Source organism: Cyanistes caeruleus, chromosome 3, assembly GCF_971803275.1.
Source record: "Cyanistes caeruleus chromosome 3, bCyaCae1.hap1.1, whole genome shotgun sequence".
Taxonomy (NCBI): domain Eukaryota; kingdom Metazoa; phylum Chordata; class Aves; order Passeriformes; family Paridae; genus Cyanistes; species Cyanistes caeruleus.
Genome location: NC_141703.1, coordinates 44,619,956 through 44,629,988, shown reverse-complemented (window position 1 = coordinate 44,629,988; position 10,033 = coordinate 44,619,956).

Sequence of the window (10,033 nt, the reverse complement as noted above, 5' to 3'; positions counted from 1 at the left end):
TACAGCTGGAAATAGTATCCAAAAAAAGATGGTTTCTACTGCCAAATAGGAGTCCTTCTGGAAATGTTTTTTTCTCAGACATTTTAAATCAGTAGGCATTGATAATGATAGACTACTAGGTAATGAAAAAAACAAACAAGGAGGGTTCTGTAGTCTGGTTTGTGGTTCTGCCTGAAGCATAGAGTCATTGGTTCTTTAGGCCAAAGCAGTTGTTGGAACATAAGCAAGAACTCACAAAGGAGAACTCAGAGATTTCCCAGCCTAATGCACAATCAAGTATGAATTCATATTATTAACTGACTGTTCTCAAAAGGAAGGAATTCTAGTATCAAATGTCACTGGTAAAAGAACAAGGAACAGCATGATATGCTAAGTCCTGATGCCAGATCAGAAAAATGTGAGATTCAGACTCTAAACATATGCAGGGAAAGAGCTAAAACACCTGAGGCAAGTTCAGTCAGAAAGAAACAAAGATATGTCAAACACTTTAACTGTTGACACTTGTCCTTGGGTTGTTAAAAATGGCTCTTTAGTATTCATTCTAAATGATTGATCACCTAAGTCACATTAGTTTCTGCAACCCTCTTTTGGATTAATGAAATAGTTCACATAGAAGAAACAAAGAATAATGAATAGTAAATAAACTCCAAACTTCTGTTTAAAGCTCATGAAGTGGTTAAATTCCTTCCTCCAACTGGCATAAGGAAGTTAATGAAGGTCACACAGAAAGCCTGTGATAAACAGGGATTGCTGCTTAATCTTCAACTAAAAGCCATTTTATGTTTTATAAAATTGTGTGTCACAAACTGGAAACTGTGTCATGAAAACTATATCTTTTGATACAGAAGCGTAAAATAAAATTGTTTTTGTTAGGCTTGTTAAACTTTCTTGAGTGGAACACAGGTGAAGAAAACTACCAAAACCTGCAGATTACTGGCAAAATTCCACATGTATTTACTTATGATGTCTTATTTTTTGGAAGTTATTTCTTGCAGCTTTCAGAATTATTTTTACAAATAAATAAATAATGAACAACATTTAATTTTAATGTCATGTAACTATAATTTGGTTATTATTGTAATTATTGGTTTGCTAAAGGGAATTTAACTGACACATTTAGCTGAGTAAAGAGATACAAACAAAACTGAGTTGCTCTCCTTTTTACTGTGCAATGGCTCAAGCACATTAAGCCTCAAAGATTTGTCATTTCCTGTCAAACAAAAAGATAACACATTATCACTTCACACTCTATTTATTTGTATTATTTTTTATTACTATGTAGAAAACTCCTCTTTGCTATCAAAAAGCAAAGTTCTTTGGAAATATTAAAATAATAGATCAGCTAATTAATATCTTTTGTTCAAAATCATACTTGCCGTTTAAAGATGCACATAGGCTTCAAAAATTATATTTCTATTGCATAGAAATAATTACTAATAGAGAAAAATACAGTGATTATATAAACACATCTTTTATATGATAATTTTCTTGTTCTCTAGCTCTCTCTTGTGCTTCTTAAATGTACACACAAAACTCAGAACACAGAATCAGAAAAAAGTTAAGCTCATTAGGGGGAAAGTTAATGGACATAATTAAGCATTTCTATAGAATTTTTCTGCCTCTCATAACTCTCCTGCTTTTATATTCCTAATTAGTTAAATTTAATATTCTTTGAAAAAAGCTCAGATGGTTTTATATTTGCCTATATAAATGTAGTGTACTGTGTATTTGCACCACCAAACTATACAGCTAAGTATAGTCAGTCAGCTGGATAAATAATAATGGTAGCTTTATAATTTTGGATCTATAACTTTTTTTAGCTATTAAATGGGAAAATTACATTTTGTGCTTATATTATTATAGATGATAATTTGCATTTCTTTTCTTATTTTGAAGGTTAAATATGCTTCTGATTTTTAGCTGTTTGAATTAACAAATATATCCAGAAACATCTTATTAAGAGAAAAAAAGTCAAACTGCTAAGAAGTGTGTGCATCCACCCTCAGAGTAGAGGTGGATCTTTGTGAACTTCTCTTTGCACCTCAATCTTTGTATTTTACTCTTCACTTGCGCATAACCTTTAGGTTATGAAATATCATGCTCATCAGTTCCAAGAGCTATAAATTGAATGACTCAAACGAAATTTGGTGCCATTCAATTATACACTCCCATGTCCCTTCAGGATTCACCACAGCCACCACAAAGACATAAATGTTGATGTCGTTTATGAGGGAGTATGGCAAAAGTGGAAGTCAGGAGAGCACTTCACAGCAATTTAATTGAACAGCTTATTATTCCCAGGTTAATGTGGAGAAAGAGTATTCAGGGAGATACAAAATGCAGCCTGGAGCTAGATGTGTTGCTCTTGCATTGTTTACTTTTTCAGTTTTTTACTGAAGAGTAACAACAAATAGCCACAATTTGCATGCATTAACAAGGAGTGAAAGGAAGTCTCACCTTTTGAAATAAATTACTAAATTACTATTCCCTGAGGTCAGAACCTTTATTCCTGTAATTTCTCTTTTGTAGGATACAGAATACAACTTTATTAATACCATGACTACATATCACCAGCAAAAGTTACACAAAAAACTTATAAACTTCTTAGCATTACAGATTAAGAAACTTTATTTTATGCAACAGTATAGAACATCTAGTAATCTGAAGGCTCTGGAATAAAATGTTTGAGATGACTGTTCTGGCTCTATTTTTTTTATTCATAATGGAATAGCAAGCAGGGTTTAGAGAGGCTTGAGATGTCAGATTTGATTTTTTTTAATTAATTACAAAATTTCTGAGAAAGGAAAATAATTATTCTGTAGTTCAAAATACAAAGAAATGTGGATGACAAAGGTGACCTTTTTTTACTTTAAGATATAAGTTGTTAAAAGATAATGACTGTATTTTCCAGCTGTTGAAAGCTCTTTCACCTCAACTTCAAGTTCTCAACAATACTAGCAATTCTAAACATGAGAAATGTTTTGGATACATAGATTTCCTTGTTAGTAATTTTTCATCCTGTGTAAGATTTTTGTTAGTTTTTCTCATAAAGTGTAAGAACCCACAATATTTTATTAATAATTTTCAGTTCTTAACTCTGTCTTGGAACTTAAACCCTCTGTGTTACCACCCTGAACTTATGGGTGTCTTAATTCTGCAATGAATTTTGCTTTCAGCAAATAGAGCAGTGAGTGCTCCATATGGAAATAGTGAATTTCACAGCTGAAGCTCATCTACTGTTCTGCCTTTCAGCTACTAAATATAAAAACTGTGAGAGTGTCTAACAGAAACATTCCTGTCAATGCATGGAAGGGAAAGTCAATATTAAGTTAAAAGGAACTGAATTTCACTTGTTGGGAAAGAAAAACAGGCTGTGCAAGAAGGAGTAGGTGCAATCAGTGATGTTTACATCTACATAATTAAAAACTGTTAGTTCAGAAGAGGCACAACCCAAAAAAAGTTGTTCTAAATAGTTAGTAAAAGCACAAAGAAGTCTTCTTATGAGATGAATTAAGCATTATTTTTATGATGTTTTGGTGCAACTGAAGTAGTCATGGCTACCTTATAGATGAGTTTATTAAAATTTATAGCACAATATGGGATATATCTGTCTCAAAAAAAATGTGGCATGCTCACTCTGAATGTTGTTTTCCACTGTGAATCATTAGTTCTGCTTTATTTAGAATGAAAAATAATGAATAAGTGTCATTTGGATAACAGTTCCACACCAAAATATTCAAATCAGAAGAAAAAAATAGATCTAGAACTTTTGCGGAATATCAACATAAAATCACATTTCTGTCATCTTCACTTTACTCATACATGAGTTGAGATATAGAAAATGGAAAGGTAGAGAGATAATATAATAGTCTCTTTCATTATCTTAGTCTATATATAGAAGTACATAGGCAATAAAAACAGCTAAACTACTCCCTCTCCCCTCCAAAAATGAAGTCTGTAAATGAAGCGCCGCAAAACTTCATTTGGGTTGCATGTTTTTCCATCACAGAGATAACTTTAAGGCCTCAAAAAACTATGCAAGACTCTTAAAAGGGCTTATATTTTTATGCACTCAGTTACACACGTGGGAGAAATACTGACATGATATTCTTAAGAGCTCAAAACAACAAAAAGAAGTTTACTGGAAAGTCAGAGAACTTTGGCAAAAGTTTAGAGCAGCATTAAATCAACACAAAATATTTCACAAAGCATTAACTCGGTCCATTCAACTTAGCAAATCCATCCAATTTTAAGTTACTTAAAACTTCAAGAGAGAATTAAAAGAAAAAAGAGGAAAAAAAAGACAGAAAATATATAGAAAAGAACAAGTATAGCAACCACTCCTGTTTCTAGAGGTGTTCAGCTGATAGGAATTCCAAGAGGTAGTTGGGTCAGGACATGTGCTTGCTGCATCTGCTGGCTTAAGTACCCTTTGGGTTTCCTGGCCCCTTCCCCCAGGTGGGACTTCTGGTCATTTGGCCTCTCAGGAGCTGGGATAGGGGCTCCAGAGGCAGGTGTGGAGCGTTGTCTCTGGTGTGCCAGGGATTGGTGGCCACTGCAGGGCTGGGGTGCAGGCCTGGGGGTGTGGGGTGTGCAGGGCAGTACCTCCAAAAACACAAGACCTGACTTGACCTTGACTCTTCTCCCACACACATGTACAAATTTTTTCAAGCCAGCAGTCCTTCCAGTCTACCACAGATTACATTCAATAGTGTTTCAGTGATTTAGAAATAGAACTCCAAAAAAATTAGTTTAACAAATGTCCAATCACATTTTAATTAAATCACTTTCAAATAAATGTTCTTGCAGAGATATTGTCAGGTGCCGTTTTTCTAAATTTATTGAGTAATGTAATGTTTGGTGTGTATCTGTAGGTTGAAAAGATATTTGAGAATTTCCAATTGAAATCTGTTGAATGTATACAACAATTTTAGAAAATTACATTATTTAGAAAATTGCTATCTAAATACAACTTATTCCAATACAGAAAACTTTATAGGAATAATGTTCACTGTCACCCATGATATTTATCTACTATATCTAATGCTTACATACATGTTGAGACAGAAATATTGACTGAGGGGAATTATTCCACGAATTTCAAGCCTCAGGCATCATGCCCTAAAACAAACTCAGTTAAAGTTCTTTCCTGGAAGTGCAAAGTTTCCCAATCTCATTAATGCTGCTGTGGCTGTGATATGTCACGCTTGAGAAATATGGTGCATGTTGATACAAGGATTTAGGTCCAATGCTCATTAAAAGCAGGATGGTAACATTAAATAGCTGGCAGTGAAACCAGGAAATCCACAAAATGTGATATTTATAAAGTTAGCTATAGATTTGGAGTATTTTCCCATTCTCTTAGACCATTACATCATTAAATATCATCATCACAAAATAACTGCCTGAACACAGACCCCAAACAAACTCTGAACTTGTTATTCTGAATATATTGGATTTTAAGGGAAAGAAGCTATGTATGTAATTTTAGAAATTTAGACAAAGCTGAGATATTTTGTTAAGGGGAGGGGGGGTTCCCTATCTTTTGATCAAAATAATAATAAAAGAACATGATTTTAAGTAAGCCCAATGTTAACACTGCTTCCAAAAAGCTGGTGAATGTTATTAAAATGGGAGTTTGTATGAGAGCCAGAACAATTTTGTGTGCTTTGAGTGATATTTACATTGAATGTACATCAAACAATTTGCAAACTCAGTGTATTAAGTAGGGATAATGAAATCATCATTAATTCATACATGTAAAAAAGTTGGTGTCAAGATAAAACTTTCTGCATAAATTTTATGGTGTCAGAATATTTTCTCAGCATTTGCCTTGCAATGAAAAGAGATATTAACAGAAATGTGAAAATCAAAGTTTTTTACATTAATTATCTTTTCCACATAGTTGATTGATTGTATTCAAGATATTTCAGCCTCCAGACAGTGACACAGGGTAAATTGTATTTCCTTCCACTTGCCTCTAGGGTTAATAATGTTATTTTGAAGCAAGTATGATGAAATAAAGATCTTGTTCTGGATGTAAATATTGCACAGAAAGGAAAATGACAAATTTAGCTTTTTTTAATAATTTGTTTCAGTGTTTAATGGTTACAGAACCTTGCATTACAAATCAATGAGTATTAATTATAATTGCCATGGACCTACATGGTAGATATGAATTCATGTCATCTTATAGAATGAGGGTGTGCTGGTTTAAAATCCAGAAAGAAAATTAAACCCATTCAAGCTGCTGCTTTTTTCCCCTGCCCCTTTTGATAATGGAGGAACACTAGAAGAGATTATATGTTTGAATCACAGTTAACTGAAAAATTGCAATAATCGCAACAATATTAATAAAAGAATATAAAAAATATACAGAGATTTTTACCCACAAAAGTCTGTTCACCACCAAACAAACAAAAACACCTCACAAAGACAGTGCCCAGCATGTTTTCCTAGGCAAAAGCAAAGTGGCAACTGGCCCTGGGCTGAGGCCACTCATATTCAGAAAAACATGACTTCAATTTTTCTATGCTCTACTTGTTTTTCAGTGAGAAGATTAATCATGGTTCTTTCTCAATTTGATACTTTTTAGAATTTTAAATGTGAAAATAATATAAAAAAATTGCAGACAGATATTGTTTTACACATATTTCAGAAATTAAAATATTTGAGTCTATGATGGTACTCCTTGTCATCACCGAATCTCTAGTCACTAGTGTTTTTTTCTTATGCTTTCTTGTTTTCTTGCTTTGAATCATTTAATCTATTTACAGTTTTCTGGGTTTTTTTTCCAAACAGTCTGTGAGTTCACACATTTATTTTTGGATCAATTAATCATAATATATCTTAAAATGTGGAATTTTAATATTTTCCCCACAGTAATTGGAGGCTGGCCTTCCATATTTCATTGGTAACTACTTTCTTTGTTAGTTGTGCCTCTCTACATGCTTGACAACAATTTATGGGATGAATCAGAAATTCTGAATGTCAAAACAGATTGTTTTATATCAGGATACAGCTATTATGATGTAGGTAACAAGAAATATTTCATCTTTGATATAGGTGACAAGTGAGATCTGCCTTTATTTCACTGTAACAATACCTTTCATTGTACAGTGGTATCCACTGTTGTCCTAGTAGTTCAATTCATTGCTGTAAATATTAAAGTGGATCTATTTATAGAATTGCCACGAATTACTTTTTCATATTAGCATTTAATTTTAAGCAAATGAGCAGCCCTTCAACAACAAACATGAATACTTACACAAATAAATTAAATGTTTTAAGCATTTCCTTGAACAAAACAAGTTCCCAACATTACAAAAGATCTCACCCAAATATACTACATGTGTATACTAACAAAATACATGGGACATGCCTCAACCAACCTAGCAGTACAGAACACAAACATTGCATTTCCACTGCTCTCTCTGGACTTCATTAGTGACTGCCAGTCAGTCTGTCAGCTGAGAGAAATGGTCTCTTTCAGAGTACTATTCATCTGACCTAATTTAGACATCTATTTTAGGGCAAGATTAATTGTTTTACACAAGTAGCTGTTTTTCTCCATTTACAGGAAAGACTGGTGATTAATATACACTGTAGTTGTCTACATTTGATCAGAATACCACCCAACATATCTCTGTTACAAAGTGTCATGCAAGAAGCTGAGAGTAGCTTCAGCTGAGCTCGTTTATATCATGCACAATACAAATATCACAGTTAAAAAAGTAGTCTCTATTAGGTGGACCACGAAATAACGCTCTAACATGGCTACATGATCTCAAAAACCTGAAATTTGTTTATTCAGAACAAGAATAATAATTTTCAAATCAATTATGCAATGTAAAAACAATCATATAATATCATACCTCATGCAAGAAAATAAACATGAAAAAAGGTAGGTCATACATAAAAGGTTCATTTTCTTACAATATTAGGGGGAATGCTTGAAAGAAACATGCATTAAAAAGCATTTTAAAGCATATTCATCCTGATATAGGCCATAGTCCTGTATTTCCATGAAATTTCTCTTACTTAAATCTAATTTCTATAAGAATAGTTTAGGTTTTTATTTCAAACCTTTATTTATGAAGGTGTGTGATTCTGTTGTGCTTGTATATGATTATAAGCAAAGATGTATGATCGAAGCAAAGTGGCACATAAACCCTACCTGCTTTTAAAAATATACAGCTGTATTATTTTACTGTTATTTAACAGATATTTTCTTATTTTTCATACTTTAGATGTAGTACCATGAAGTATTTACTGAAAAATAGATAGACAAGAAAATAAGATTAATATTGTAATATTTATTCTTTCTTCATTGTTAGTAATATTTGAAAGACCTCAAAAAATTTGAATTTGGGACAAATGCCAGTTAAAGGACTAAACCTTTATTTCTGTACTTATTTAAATTACAGACCATTTCACTGAATGCATAGGAATTATTTTATATAAACACTGGAGTAACTGATAGTGTGGTCAGGTTTCACAGCTGTGGATTTTTTCTGCAACAAGTAAAAATATTATTTCAAATTTGTGAAAATAGTGTTGATGCCTTTGGGATCTACTTTGATGAAAAGCTCTTGATGTAGATTGTGGAGGGCAAGGATGACAAGCTCCTTTACAAAAAATTCTGTGTCATCCTCCTGAGCTTCACTGAAAAAATTCAGTTTGCACTTAATTTCCGTGGAATGACTTGACATTAGATATGGTCAGATAAAATTGCAGAAGGGGCAGATTCTTCTTTTATTTGCAATTTTCTGAAAATCGACAACTTCCTTTTAAAAGAGTTTGTAATAAATTTGCTATCTTCTGCCAAAATTTATTCGATTAATAGAACATACCCACCTATTGATTACATTAAGATTATAAATGTCTAAAGCATAATGAGTCCTAGCTTTAGTACCAGCTAGGTACTGATATTTAATTGATTTCACCTGAACCTGCTCAAAGGCATTTATAAAACATCATGACAAAGACGTCAGAGGCATTAAAGTTTACCCATCATTCTTCAAAGAACCACTTGAGACACTAATATCCCTGTCTCTCAAGTGGAATCTTGAAGCTTTCTCATTTTTCCTGTACTCCAAAAGTTATTAACTTTGTCTAAAGGAAAGTCACAATGGGTGATCCTATTACAGTAATTTACTAAATCAAGAACCCACTACATGGAAGATAACCCTTCCAATCCAAACATAATTCAGAATTTTAAGAGAGTTTCCAAAAAAAACCAAACAAAGCTAGTGATAATCTCTTCTGGGTCAACATTTCTTCTAGTCTATTAAACCTTGGTCAAGGCTCAGAGCTTCAATCTTTTTGAAGCAATACTTTAAAGCCACTTTAAATAGTACTGCTTTCTCTAAAGCTTATCATTGCAGTACATGCTCTTAAACAGAAAAGATTTCTGACATTTTGTTTTTCTTTCCCTCATCTTTCTTTGGTCCATATTTTTTCTTAATCAAAGTAATTTTCATCTAATCAGTCTACCTTTGTCACCACTTTAACAGTAATGTTTTTTGTGTCTTATAAAACTTATGTTTCATTTTATCACATAAAATATAAAATTCCACAACTGCAAAAAAATCTAATAATTTACAGAGAAATTTTGTATCTGAATTATGTCAGTAAGCAAAAGATTTACTTTGCCACAGGTTTTATAAATTATGTAGAAGAACTTTACTATTCCTGTAGAAACTGTTATAATCCTTCAAGATGTTTTAAAAGTTTGCTGAGATAAAAATAAAATATGAAGGTGGGAGTTTCTTTGCTCCCAGCATTTATAGTGATCATATTTAGTAACACCTATTTCTGATTTCAGGAAAAAAAAAGAAGACTAACACAGATAAATGGTAATAACTCCTGTTGTCTATTCATAAAGAATAAAAAAATATTTTCAAGCATTTGTATTTTTTAAAATAATTTAATGTGTCTAAACACAGATGCCTAATATAATTTTGAGATATGCTATGGTTTCATAGATATCCACATTTTGCTGACAGATGCAAAATTTAATAGACTGCATCAT